This window comes from Cetorhinus maximus, chromosome 2 (assembly GCF_964194155.1).
Source record: "Cetorhinus maximus chromosome 2, sCetMax3.hap1.1, whole genome shotgun sequence".
Classification (NCBI taxonomy): domain Eukaryota; kingdom Metazoa; phylum Chordata; class Chondrichthyes; order Lamniformes; family Cetorhinidae; genus Cetorhinus; species Cetorhinus maximus.
The window spans coordinates 167,480,964-167,495,998 of record NC_135880.1 but is presented as its reverse complement, the minus strand read 5'-3'; the positions used below and the strand labels follow the sequence as shown (position 1 = coordinate 167,495,998).

Below are 15,035 nucleotides of genomic sequence, written 5' to 3'. Positions count from 1 at the left end.
CCAACACTGCTAGGTTTTACTTAGCGGGTTTGGCATTGGATCTCTGGTTTTTGTGTGTTACAATGTACCCAGAGTCCTAACAATACCTAACTCCAATACTAATGTATTCAAAAGAATATTGTTTGCTTCCCATCAGGATCTCACCCACATAGCAAAAATGTGAGTAAGATAATAATTTATGTACTTGCTGTGTTGCTGTACATCTTATTTATCTCACAGCAACAGAGAGATGACTCGAGTACTAAATCCAAACAGTGCATTTACAGAACTTTAAAACATTAACTTTAAAACTTTAACTTACAGGAGCTTCAACATCACACACGTTCACACCTCAGCACCCAGATCCTTTCTGGAGCATTCCCTGTGTGGTGTCAGTATTTGGCCTGTGAGCTCCACCCACAGGCTTAAGTAATCAAACAAGTGTACAAGAATCAGTCATCAGGCTAGCATAATCAAACACAGATGAAACAACCCATTGAGTACTACAGGTACGGATCAAGCAGAAATGAGGTGCTCAATCTCCTGATTCAGTTTTAACTTCTTTTACCCTGTTCCCACTGGCATGAGTTAAAATCACCTCTATAATCATGGATGCAGAGATATTGCATTTTCAAGTTGTAGGTCTCACAGATGTTCACTACTTTAGAGGACAAATGAACTTTGTGGATTTTTTTCCTCCTGATTTCACCTCTCTAGACATTTTTCTACATTAAATGCACTACACAAATTCAAATTACTGTTGGGTAAACAATCTTTTAAAAATTTGCACACCTGCATCAAGCCTTAATTTTATTCCACAATATGTTGTGCAAATAGGACAAATAAATTGGATTCGCTGATTGTATAAAGTGACTTTACAAAGTAGTGGGTCAGAGCGTCAAAAGTATTTACATTTTAATAAAATCAGTTTAAGTGAAAGTGGCATGGCTTCCTGAGAGCAAAACAGTTTATAGCAGGGATCCTATTTCTTTATTGCACTTTTCAATTGAAATTGAAGCTTGCAATTTGACCCATTTCGTATCTGGATTCAACTGGCTTCAGCAAAAGCAAAGGGGAATTATAAAATGAAAATGCTGTTTCAGGAAGATTTTCAACCATAAGGATCTACTGCCTGCTGATTCCTTATCTTGCAAATATACTTAGGGTGAAATTAAGTGTTTAATTAAAGCATGTAAACAAAACATATCAAAATGTATTAACTGATTGCCATAAGCATTCAAAGGATATATGGTGGTGCATTAGCTTTCCAATATGTCCAAAGTGGTCTCTATTGCCTGCTAACATCCATTAAATTGTAGTAGTGTGAATCCCATTGTTGCTCAGAAAATACCTTCGATGACACAGCAAATTGATGGGGAGAACTGCAAACTGTTAATGGTATGTTAATTATGTTGTTAAGATACACACGTGAAGGTCATTGTTTAATAAGTACTCAGAGCACTTTCAAAGAGAGACTGACCTCCTTGTAAGCTTGCTCCTGGGCCTGGCCAAGGTGGCAATCAACATGTGTCATGAAGAGATATTAATGTCTGTAATGTTATTGGAAATTATGTTTAAATTGGAATTGTCATAGGGTCTGTGTCTATGTGTGTGTTTGTGTGCAGCTTAATTGGATTAAAGCCAGCTAGTCTGGGTGCTTTGGTGTATATTAGTCTGAGATATTAATTAGATAAACATAAGGAGTTACAAGATAAAGTACATTTGCATTTGTTGAATAAACTATTCAAAAGAATGGGTAAAATCTTGCACTAGCTGGAAGACACCAAGCAATGTGTTTATATTACTAATAAAATTGGTAGAATAAAAGGATTATTGTTAGGAGATGTAAAATTAAAAAAACGCCTAGTAATACAATGTAAAATTTACATTCAAAGGGGAAGCTAGGTAAAAACCAAAAGGAGTTTGTATATATGAGTCAGAGGCATTTAAGATCTAACCAGCCTGTAAGCCTATAACAGTGCAAAGAAACCAAATTGCAAGGGACCTAATTTTGAATTTGTACGGTCAAATGTGCTTTACCTGGTGTCTGTTTAAAGTCTATGGGTTATTGTTGCCTTGCGGAAGATTGCCTGGGAGTGATTAATTTGGGGATTTGTTTATAAGTTATTATGGTAGTAATTTGTAGAGATGTGTACATGTTTAATTAGTTCAGTTAATAAATGTTTAATTTAGTTTTATATAAAAAACCTCTTGAGGCTTGGTGGTTTTATTCCTGAATTCAGAGCTGCACCTCAAACATACCAATTGAAAATATAGGTTATGGCAGTTGTTAAAAGGTTCCCTTTGGGATTTGAACAACTCAGCCTTTACCAATTGCTCCTCTGGGATTTGAACAACTCAGCCTTTACCAATTGCTGTGCCATAACAATTGGGGGCTCGTCCAGGATAATATTTGTAATTCCTTGATTGGTTTGGTATTGGTAAATCTTAAGGCTATGAGTACATTTTCAGACTAGTACGGCCATAAGCAGTCTCTCTTTGTACTCTTTTAAGCAAAACAAAATCAATAAATTAAACTAAAAATCAATGAGGGGTAACATCTACTGGTGGGGAGTTCAGGAGTTGGTAAAGGCTAGCCCTGGAGAGGTAGCACATGGTGTCTGCTGGTACGCTAGAGGCCTTCTGTGATTGGTGGGCCCCACAGGGGCTGGGGTGCATCATCGCCCCCAGAAATAACATTTTGGTTTAGTTTTGTAAGTTTCCTTTCATGTTTTTGTTTTAGTTACAGTGCCCACCAGTGGCTGTCACCCCTCATTGATATTTAGTTTAATTCATTGATTTTGTTTTGCTTAAAAGAGTACAAGGGGAGACTGCTTACGGCCGTACTAGTCTGAAAACGCCCGATCTCGTCTCATCCAGTAAACTAAGCAGACTCAGGCATGGTTCGTTCTTGAACGGGAGACCGCCTGGAATACCCATTAGACCCATTTGTGGTTCAGTTAGTAGTACCCTTCTCTTTCAATTACAAGGTTCTTGTTCAAGACCCACTCCTGGGCTGGAGCAAAAAAACAAAAAGTCAAGGCTGATGCTCCAGTGCAGTTCTGAGGGAATGCTGTGCTGTCTTTCAGATGAGATGTTAAAACGAAGGCCTTGTCTGATATATAAATGTCAGTCCAAAAAGAGAGACTGCTGGAACACAGGGTTGGTAGGTAGGAAACAGACATATCTAATGCTGCATTCTGTGAATAAACCTATTATCAAGAAAAGTACTAGCTTTTAGTTTCATACTTTACTGACCGGTTTGGGATTGGATTAACACAGAGTTGTTCTGGGTGAAGCATTAAGATGGGCCAAATGGTCTCCATCATCTTTAAGTACCTTGAGATCTTCACCTTTAATAACTGTATCATCAGCCTACTCACAGTAGTTGATTTGAATCACCGTCCGAGTGTCCTGTGTAAACAAAGCAATAAATCCCTATTCTGTTGTGTCATATCAGTCCTATGGTGTTTGACGTTGTGTATGGTTTTGGTTTTTGAATGTCAAGACTCTTTCGTCAAGCATGAAACTTTGGGAATTATGTCACCTTAGCAGCTTTAAACTTCCTGAGACACAATTGTAATTCACCTTGAGTAAAGTTCCATCATTTCCCATTTGATGGATGTATCATGGACAGAATCTCTTAGTGATGACCTACGGTTATTTGATCAATTGGTAAGTTATCATTTGTCTGATCAGATTTCTTGCCACCAATGACTCTGTCATGGGTTAAAAAGACTGAATGGGAAGGCATTGCAATTCACGACATTTTTGCTGTTTCAATGCATGAATAAAATGTTAAAATACAGCTCATTTGAACTATTTCATAAATCTGAAGATATTTTTTGTTTCCTATATCCCTTCATTATCACAGTTATTGGAATACTTTCAAGTCATTTAAGTATGGCAAGTGCAGAAGATGCCATTGTGAAGAAAAAAGTGACATACAACTCCATATAAATACCTTGGAGACTATTATAATTTAATTAAGTCTGCACATGTAAAATGCAGCTTGACATATTTTTGATTAAAACAAATTAATGTGCTTTAAAATATTTGCCCATTAAATATCGAATTGTTCAGTGGGCTGTGGAATCTTTAGGGATTGCAACAATTTGAAATAGAGAACTAGTTTTGATGGGGCCTCTGGGAATCTTGCCCGTCCATCAGAGAACTGATGGGGAACCTCTGTCAATTCCCTGGGGGAGGTGCAACGGAATCAAATGCCCTTCAGGCACTTAAGCCGGGCCACCACTGCGATTGAGGCCCCCAGAGGCAGAAGTCCCACCTGCTGATTAGCTGCCAACCAATCAGAGACCAGCAACTACTCATAACCATCAGCAGTAGTGTGAGCGGTGGCTGCTGGTGGCAATGGACCCACGAGAGGCCCAGTAACGTCATGGGCCCCCTGACCAAAGATGCGTGAGAGTGTGATGAGGGTGTCGTGGGGTAGAGGTCACAGGAGGCGGGGTGGGGGGGGTTGCAGGGGGTTCAGAGGTAAGGTCAGGTTTGTGGCTTTGAGCAGCACCCCACCCTTCCCGATGCTGGCTCTCCTGATCAGGCACAGAGTGCCTGATAACTAAAGACAACCTGACAGGCTGCTAGCAAACCCAACAGGATTTGCTGGGCGGCCTTTGAGGGCACGGGAAAGCCATACGGCTTTTGTTAAATCCCTGAGGCACCACTAAATTGTCTTTTTTTTAATACCTATCTTCACATACTGTTCACCTTTGACACATGGTATAGAGTGTTGGAAGCATCTTCCAGACTGCTTAACAGCCTTCATTGAGCCACGTGAACATTGCTGTCCATGGTCAATAACGCCAGGAGTAGGACTTGAACATAGGACCTCCTGACTCAAGGCAGGAGAGCTAGTAAGTGAGCCACTTGGGCTCCTTTTTTTTATGGAATGCTTCACGAATTTGCATGTCATCCTTGCACAGGGGCCATGCTAATGTTCTCTGTATCGTTCCAATTTTAGTGGTGGCCTCAGAGTTAATGGGTGTAAATTGGCTCATTAATGAGCCTAATTTACATTCCACTGGCGAAGGATGTCAATCCCATGTCAGCCCCTTCCACCCTTGGACTTGAGTGGAGGATGTTCTCTTGCCACCAGGAGGCTGATGTGGGGCCTCTCCAGCGATTAAAGGGGCTGGCCTCCATGGTTCCCGTATTAACAGGCTGCATTAAATCCAGCCCAAAGTTTCTCAAACATCTGCTCACCAACCACTATTTCCTATTAATAAACCGTAAACTATTTTTCATAAACTTAACAGTACTTTTTTTATTGAGAAACCAAACTCTTGGGATCAACAGTAATTGCAGAATGATTAATACTTAAGAATGGTTGTCATAAATCATCAGCATAAGTTGGTCATTGTTGGCAGTGAACAGTGATAGTCACTTTGATTGCTGTTATCGAAACATCAGTTCAAAGGTGAATAAAACCACATGGTATGTTAAGACAGATACTGTGGAAGTACTTCAATACCATCATCGCATATCAAATCACAGATAAAAGCTGTTCAATCTTTACTCCTGCAGTTATGGTGTTATCTAATTTTATTGATTACTCCCAAGCACCCAGTGTTCTTTATGTCCAATCTAGGTTTTGTGATCCTAACATAACAAAGCCTGCACTGGAAGCATGGGCACTTTTGTGGAGGGTCTCATACAGCTGCAATTATAGATGGCACAAGCGGCTGTCTAAAGGTTCAGATCAAGGTATTATTCAGCTGCTGAGCACAGGGATCTGGACCTCACCAGTAATTGGCTATAAGCATAGCCTAGTCGTAATTCATCTCAAGTCGTTCATGGAGTGCTCTGAGAGAATGGAAAGCAGCCTGTATAGTTCATAATGGAATTCACAATCTCCATCTGTACATTGACGCATGACTGCCTGATTGACCTGCAGACCACCATGGAGACTCCTGAGGTCCACTTAGCAGAAGTCCTAATCTCAGGCTTAGCTTCTATCTCAAATCACAGAATCACAAAATTTTAACTGCACGGAAGAGGCTGTTTGGCACATCGTATCTGCACTGACTCTCCGAATGAACATTATTGCCTAGTGCCATTGCCCTGCCTTTTCCCTGTACCCCTGCACATTGTTTCTATTCAAATGTTCATCTAATGCCCCCTTGAATGTCTCGATTGAACCTGCCTCCACTACACTTTCAGGCAGTGCATTCCAGACCCGAGCCACTCGTTGTATGAAAAGTTTTTTCTCATGTCATATTTGCTTCTTTTACTAACCAATTTAAATCTGTGCCCTCTCATTCTTGATCATTTTACGAGTGAGAACAGCTTCTCCCCATCTACTCTGTCAAGCCCCCTCATGATTTTGAACATCTCTATCAAATCTCCTCTAAGCCTTCTTCTCTCCAAGGAGAACAGTCCCAACCTCTCCAATCTATCCTCATAGCTGAAGTTTCTCATCCCTGGAACCATTCTTGTAAACCTCTTCTGTACTATCTCCAATGTGTTCACATCCTTCCTATAATATGGCACCCAGAACTGTATATAATACTGCAGTTGAAGTCTAATGAGTGTTGTGTATAAAGTCAGCATAATCTCCCTGCTCTTGTACTCTATGCCCCTATTAATAAAGCCCAGGATACTATATGCTTTATTAACTGCTCTCTCCACCCGTCCTGCCACCTTCAATGACCTATGCACATATACGCCCAGGTCCTTCTGCTTATGTACCTCCTTCAAAATTTCACCCCTTATTTTATATTATCTGTCCATATTCTTCCACCTCACACTTCCCCATGCTGAACTTCATCTGCCACCTACCTGTCCACTCCACCAACTTGTCTGTGTCCTCTTGAAGATCCATAACGTCCTCCTCGCAGTTCACAACACTCCCAAACTTTGTATCATGCACAGATTTTGAAGTTGTCCCCTGCACGCCAAGATCTAGATCATTAATATGTATCAGGAAAAGCAAGGGTCCTAATAACAACCCCAGGGAAACTCCACTGCAAACCTTTTCCAACCTGAAAAATATCCACTGACCGTTATTCTCTGCTTCCTATTTTTCAGCCAATTTTGTATCTACATTGCTACTGTCTTTTTTATTCCATGAGCAATAACTTTTCTCACAAGTCTGTTGTGTGGCACTGTATCAAATGCCTTTTGAAAGCCCATGTACACCATATGAACAGCAATACCCTCATCGACCTTTTCTGTTATCTCTTCAAAACACTCCAGCAATTTAGTTAAACATGATTTCCCCTTTAGAACTCCATGCTGGCTCTTCCTTATCAACCCATATTTTTCCATGTGACTATTAATTCTATCCCGAATAATTGTTTCTAGAATCTTACTCGCCACTGATGTTAAACTGACTGGTCTGTAATTGCTGGGCTTATCCTTGCAACCTTTTATGAACAAGGGACAATGTTTGCAATTCTCCAGTCTTCTGGCACATCAGCTGAGTCTAGGGAAGACTGAAAGATGATGGCCAGTGCCTCTGCAATGTCCTCTCTTACTTTCTTCAGTATTCTTGGATGCATCTCATCCAGTCCCGATGCCTTGTCAACTTTAAGTACCAACAGTCTACTCAACTTCCTCCTTATCAATTTTGAACCCTTCTAGTTACAGAGTTTCCTCCTCTGTCACCGTGGCCTGGGTAGCATCTCCTTCCTTGGTAAAGCCAAATGCAAAGTATTCATTTAATACCTCAGCCTTGGCCCCTTCGTCCATGTGTAATTTCCCTTTTAGGTCCCTAATCAGCCCTACTCCTCCTTTTACCACTTTTTTACTATTTATATGTCTATAGAAGACTTTGGGATTCCCCTTTATGTCGGCTGCCAGTCTTTTCTTATAATCCCTCTTTGCTTCTCTAATATGCTTTTTCACCTCCTCTCTGAACCTTCTGTATTCCTTTTGGTTCTCAATTGTATTTCCTACCTGACACCTGTCATAAGCACACTTTTTCTTCTTTATCTTAATTTCTATCCCCTTTTTCATCCAGGGAGCTCTCGATTTGTTTGCCCTACCTTTCCTTTTCAATGGAATTTACCTTGTATGTGCCCAAACCAATTCTTTTTTGAAGGTAGCCCATTGTTCAGCTAGTTTTCCCTGCCAATCTTTCATTCCAGTCTATCTGGAAATATTTGGACTAGAACTTTTTACATGTTGAGATTCCATCTTCAGCAATCCATCTTGGTCTGGATTCACTATGTTGAGCAACCAAATAATACAGGACCTCAACAACCTCTCATCTCATTTAGGCTTCAGGCAATGTGACCAGGTGATGTCAAACTGCCATTGGATGATGCTGCTGTCTCTCAAGACAATTCATACCAGCTAGCCAACCTTCTCAAATAAATCCATACATGCTAGATAGCATAGAGGCCTAGCCAACCATTGCATCAATGCTTATGATGCCTATAGTTGGAGGGCCATCTATTGCCTCAGACAAAGGACATACTGGAGAAACTCCATTACTAGAGGCAAACATTATCTGCCATGCTGCTGGGGAAAGCAACTACAAGGAGGATACATCTAAGGACTTGGTCCTTCTGCAAACATCCACACAGTCTTCCTGATACTTGAGATAACGTTGAAATTATGGATTGACATATAATGAATGAATCATAACAACTGCAAAGATATCATGCATTGATGTGCATGATTCTGTATCAATGCTCCTATACATTCATCATGTGAAACCCTTTTCTATTCATGAAGGAGCCAGTAGTAAGTGTACAAGTTCAGGCAACTGTATATGTGCCACCAGTGTTGCACTTTTTATTATCCAGGCCCAAGACTGCCTTTTTTATTCAGTCCTGGGATGTGGGCATTACTGGCAAGACCAGCATTTATTGCCCATCAATGAGAGCCCTTGGGAAGGTGTTGGCAAGTTGCCTTCTTGAATATGGCTTGCTAGGTCATTTCAAAGGCCAGTTAACGGTCAGTCATCACATTAGGCGGAATCGTCCCAGATTTGCTCTAAGTGCGGTAGCGGGCGATAAAAGCCGCAATGGCGGCTTTTCACGCTGTATCGTTCCCAAACCCATTGCATTAATTATGCATTCCCGAGAGACACACTGTTTCCATGGTGGGCGGGCTCTTATTCGCCCACCATGCCATCACCTCGCCACTTCAGCCGGGCGCCATATTTGAAGTTCAGCCACATGCACAAACCTCAGTGCTTCCTACTGCAGGAAAGATGTCCACAGAAGGCAAAAAGACTGCAGCCCCCATGTTTAATGATGCATCACTGGAACACCTTTTGGATGTCCTGGAGGCAGACCATGATGTTCTCTACTTCTCTGGCCGCAGGATAGATAGCGGCATGACCAATCGGGCTTGGGAGGTAGTGGCAGCAATGGTCAGTGCCAATGCCCTTCACAAGAGGACAGCCACCCAGTGCCGCAAGAGGATAAATGATCTCCTCCATTCTGCTAGGGTAAGTCACTCTTCTCATCACTCTCAACTCACGCACTCATAACCCATCACACATCCACAGGGCCCTCACTCACTGCCGGTTCAAGGGACATCACCCTTCACTCTCTCACACACACCTTCATTGTCCTCATCCCGTCCATGGGACCACTCACTATCCACATATGCCAGGCATATTTATCATCATGCCTAACAGGCATCCTGCTTACACTTTCTCTATCTCTATGCATGCAGGACAAGCTGGCACACAACAAGAGGGAGATGTGGAGGAATGCCTGATATCAAGATCCTCATGGACTTTGAAAACAGAGCCATCCAGCTGGATGGCAAGGATCTAGACCAGTCCTATGCTGACAGTGAGCTCTACCAACTGAGGATCCAGCCAGTGCAACATCCACCAGACAACCATGCTGTGAATGATGTGCCCTGTTTAATGGCCACTGCTACGCACTAATTATCTCCCCTTGCTTCCGCAGGCACATTTGGGAAACAGCCGATACAGTCCATGATCCAGGGCCTCCTATCAAGTCCTGAAGAAACCTCTGAAGAGGAATCTGAAGGCACTCTCCTTGAAGTCCCATCAGAGCCCTCATCCACACCCTCCACCAGCGCAGAGACACACACCTCAGTGAGACCTAGCTTTAGAATAGCCTCGGGATCACAATCTGGTGTGTACATCGCACTGTCTGATCCACAGCAGGCGGCAGCAGGGACTTCCCAGGTCCCTGCCACTCAGAGGGCTGCTGGAGGCCAGAACGTTGCTGAGCCTGAGTCAGATGACGAGCCTCTGGACTTGGTCATATCACAGTTGCTGGAGCTGCAAAGGCAAGCTCGGGAACATCAGGAATGGATTTTTAAAAATTCATTCACGGAATGTGGGCTTCGCTGGCTGGGCCAGCATTTATTACCCATCTTTAGTTGCCCTTGAGAAGGTGGTGGTGAGCTGCCTTCTTGACCCGCTGCAATCCATGTGGTTTAGGTGCACCCACAGTGCTGTTAGGAAGGGAGTTCCAGGATTTTGATCCAGCGACGGTGAAGGAACGGTGATATATTTCCAAGTCAAGATGGTGAGTGACTTGGAGGGAAGCTTCCGGGTGGTGGTGTTCCCATCTGTCTGCTGCCCTTGTCCTTCTAGACGGTCGTTGTCATGGTCCTGGGTTTGGATGGTGCTGTTTAAGGATCTTTGGTGAATTCCTGCAGTGCATCTTGAAGATGGTGCACACTGCTGCTGCTGTGCATTGGTGGTGGAGAGAGTGAATGTTTGTGGATGTGGTGCCAATCAAGCAGGCTGCTTTGTCCTGGACGGTGTCAAGCTTCTTGAGTGTTGTGGGAGTTGCACTCATCTAGGGAAGTGGGGCCTTGTGCCTGTAGATGGCGGACAGGCTTTGGGGAGTCAGGAAGTGAGTTACTCACTGCAGGATTCCTAGCCTCTGACCTACTGTTGTAGCCATAGTATTTATATGGCTAGTCCAGTTCAGTTTCTGGTCAATGGTAACCCCCAGGATGTTGATAGTGGGGGATTCAATGATGGTGATGCCATTGAATGTCAAGAGGCGATGGTTAGATTCTCTCTTGTTGGAGATGGTCATTGTCTGGCACTAGTGTGGCATGAATGTTACTTACCACTTGTCAACTGAAGCCTGGATATAGACCAGGTCGTACGGCATTTGGAGATGGACTACTTCAGTGTTGTAACTCTTTTGAGTCAACCAAGTAAACTAAATTAACAAAATTAGGGACAAAGAAAAAGGCATTCCCTTAAAGGGAAACTGCAAAAACAAAGACAAAATTTAAAGGAAACTTGCAAACATTAATCCAAAATGTGATTAACAGGGTCAATAAAACACCCCAGTCCCCATGGTGCCCACCGAGCATGGAAGGCCTCGACAGGGCGTCAGATACCGCATGTTCCCTCTCCAGGGACACCCGGCCGTGATCATAGCCGCGGAAGAGGGGCAGACAGTTGGATTTGACAACCCTCTCGATCACCCGCTGCCTGGACCTGTTAATGAATAACTTAGCCAGGCCCAGGAGCAGGTTCACAAGGAGGTCCTCCTCCCTCCCAGCCCCCGTCCGCACCGGGTGCCCATAGCTCAGGAGTGTGAGGCTGAAGTGCAAACAAAATAACAGTATAAGGTTTTTTAAATAACTAAAAAGGCAGTGCAGCCCACAACCTGTATGTAGGCATGGTCCACGGACTCCATGAGGCTGCAAAAGACACAGGTATCTTGGGAGTCCATGAACCGACACAACTTACGATTGTATGGGACTGCCGCATGCAACACCCTCCAGCCCCAGGTCCCCGATGGAAAAGGGGAGGACATCTCCATAGAGGGCCCCCCACTGGGGACCTCCGCTGCTGCACGGCAACAAGGCACGCCAGGGCGTGTCGGAGCGGTGGGCAAGGACAAGGAAGTGAAGGGTGTGCAGCAGCAGCCCATACAGAAAACCCCTCCATGCTATGCTAAAGGACACGGAGGGCATTTCCACGAGGCGACTCAGGTTGCGGGGCACCGGCTCCCGAGGGAGGGTTCGGGGCTTGGGGCCAATGCGGAATTCTATTCGAACAGGGATACGCTCGGACGGAAGACCACCGCGCACCTGCGCCACCTCGAAGCCCAGTATGATGTCAGGACCAAACACAACCGTCCAATAGTCTTAGGCGGTATCGGCCGCGAGCCGGTCATCCACTGATGCACATTGCACCAACTCCTGGGGAATAATCCAGCCCACACCTTCACCACCCAGCACGTCCCCGAACCTGGTCACCCCGGCAGCCACAGCCCTCCTCTCCACCAGCCACTGGAAAGGGTGGAGGTGCGGATTCCTGAGCAGTGGCTCTCTGACGATAGCCCCTACTCCTGATGGGGGAGAGCTGCGTCGCGAGGCGACCATGTTCCAGGCTTTGATCAGGTCCTGGCAAAAGACGGGCAATGCCTGCAAGGAGCCACGAAGGCCCCTCAGGTCTATAAACAGGAGTTGCACGTCATTATTCAGGCTGTGCACCTGGCAGAAGAAATACGTCACCGGGGCACACAATCTCGGAGGGGGCTCAACGTAAAGGTATTGCTGCAGGGTCTGAAGTCAGAAATTCGCCACCTGAGTGCATAGGCACACCAGCGCCTGACCACCCTCCCTAAGCAGAAGACTCAGAACCTCAGCAGCGACCCTGTGCAGTCTTTTGTTCCAGAAAAAGTCGATGAGAATTCTCTGGATTTTTTGTGACAAAATCTAGGGGAAGAGGTCAAAGTGACCACAACATGGCAGCAATCAGCTGGTTTATGACCAGCACTCAGCCCTGGTAAGACTCGGAGCAGTCCTGTCCACCACTGCAGGCGAGTGGTGACTTTTTGGCTTCCAGTTCGTCGGCCATGATTCCTCAGCAGGGCAGAGGTGGACCCCCAGGTAAAGGATCCTGGTCCTGCTCCAGGTAAAAGGCCTGAGCTCTTTGGGGAGGGGATCCATCTGCCACTGACCAGCCAGGAGTCCAGAACACTTACCCCAGTTGATCCTGACAGAGGACGCAGCAGAGTAGACCTCCTGGCACTCGTGCATCCTCCGCTGGTCAGCCGGGTCAGTGAACACGAGGAGCACGTCATCCGCGTAAGCCAAGAGGACCACCCTGATGCCCGGCCTGCACAGAACCAATCCCGACAACCTCCTCTGCAAGAGGCACAGAAAAGGCTCCACACAGATGGAATACAATTGGCCAGACGGGGCAGCCCTAAAGCACTCCTCTGCCAAAGCAAAGGGGCGCTGTAAGGGACCCGTTAACCTTAACTAGACACTCTGCGGCAGCGTACAGAAGTCGGATCCAGGCGACGAAATGTGTCCCGAACCTGAACACTCACAGAATCCTGAATAAATATCTGTGATCCACCCTGTCGAATGCCTGGTCAAGAGACAGGAAAGCGCTTGACAGACCAGCCCTCTGGGAAAAGTGATGATGTCCCGGATCAGATGGATATCATCAAATATGGTCCGGCCTGGGACGGTGTAGGACTGGTCAGGGTGGATCATGTGATCCAGCACAGTGCCAAGGCGGGAAGACATGGCCCTGGCAAAGATCTTCAAATCCATGCTGAGGAGGAAGACCGGGCGCCAGTTTTTAAGCAGGCAGAGATCCCTCTTCTTAGGCAGCAGGGCAATGACCGCCCTGCGCCACGAAAAGGGCATTTCCCTGATCATCTCTCCCACAGGACCCCCATGTAAGTCGTTCCCCAGGACGTCCCAGAATGCCCTGAAGAACTCCACGGTTAGCCCATCCAGCCCCGAGGACTTGCCCCTGGAGAGGCTGTTGAGGGCACCGGTCAGCTCCCCCAGACTTTTCGGGGAGTCAAGCTTTCCAGCGCCCTCCGAGCTGACCTGCGGCAGGTCCTCCCACAAAACTCTGCGAGCATCCTCGCTGGACGGATCTGGAGAGAACAGGGCAGTGTAGAAGGTTTTGGCAATGGCCCTGATGCCCTCCGGATCTGAGACAAGGGATCCATCATCGGCCAGCAGTGTAAGGAGCTGCTGATGGACCCCATGCCTTTTTTCCAGCGAGTAGAAGAAGGGGGAGCCGCGGTCCAGGTCCTTGAGGAGCTGGGTCTGTGACCTCACGCACACACCGTGAGACCCGACAAGTTGCAGGTCCCGCAGCGCGCCCTTCTTCTCATCGTACACCGTCCGCAGGGCTAGGTCCACGTCGGGCTGACGGAGACGTGCCTCCAGGTCGAGCACCTCCTTCTCCAACTCCTCCACCCTGGATTTCCGCCTCTTTGTCGACCCCTTCATGTATTCCTGACAGAAAACGCGGACATGAGCCTTTTCCACGTCCCACCACAGCCTCAAGGAGGGGAAGCCTTCCCACTTCCTTCTCCAGCCGGCCCAGAAACAACGGAATGAGTCCAGGAACCGCTCGTCCTCCAGCAGCAGATTGTTAAAGCGCCAGTACACGGACCCCGTCCGAGCGCAGAACGGAGCGAGCTCCGCCCACACCAGACGGTGGTCCATGCACAGCACCCACCGCACAGAAGCCGATGGAACGCAGGATACATACACCTTCGAAACGTAAAGGTGGTCGAGTCTGGACGCTCCAACTCCAGGTGACACGAAAGTGAAAACACTGGTGTCAGGATGGAGATGTCATCAGATGTCCACCAAGTCGAAGGACCCACAGGTCCCTCAACTTACTCACACCTAGCATGGGGTGCTGGGAACCGTGTCGGTTCCAGGCCTCGAGGGTAAAAGTAAAATCCCCCCCCGAGGACGATACACTCACTCGCGTCGATGGAGCCGAGATGAGTGGACACTTCCTCAAAGAAGCTCGCTTGCTGCTGCGCACCCAGGGGAGTGTACACATTCACAAAGTGAAGCGCCATACCCCCCAGGCGCACAGTAAGGTGCTGCAACCGGCCTGGCATCGGATCCTTGACCCCCAAGATCTCCGGCTGAAAATGTGGGGCCAACAAGATAGCCACCCCATCAGTATTGGAGGCTGGGTGACTCATGTAGACCCCCCACCTCGCCACTCCAGGAGCCACGTAGCTTTGTCTCCCGGGACGGTATGGGTTTCCTGCAGGAAGCACACCGCAGACTTCCTGTGCCCGAGGGGTGAAAAGCTCTGGAGCACTTGGTGGGCACTTTGATGCCTTTAC

The 15,035-nt window shown here is 46.3% G+C and overlaps 1 protein-coding gene and 1 non-coding gene across 4 annotated transcripts in view; one reads left to right on the top strand and one right to left on the bottom strand.

Annotated features, from left to right (window-relative positions):
- Positions 1–15,035, top strand: part of chrna8 (cholinergic receptor, nicotinic, alpha 8) — a 412,535-nt gene that overhangs the window by 387,381 nt on the left and 10,119 nt on the right. The gene's annotated exons all lie outside the window — the stretch shown is intronic.
- LOC144672012 (U6 spliceosomal RNA) lies at positions 4,878–4,983 on the bottom strand. The gene has a single exon (XR_013574052.1). It is a non-coding gene; the product is annotated as a U6 spliceosomal RNA (small nuclear RNA).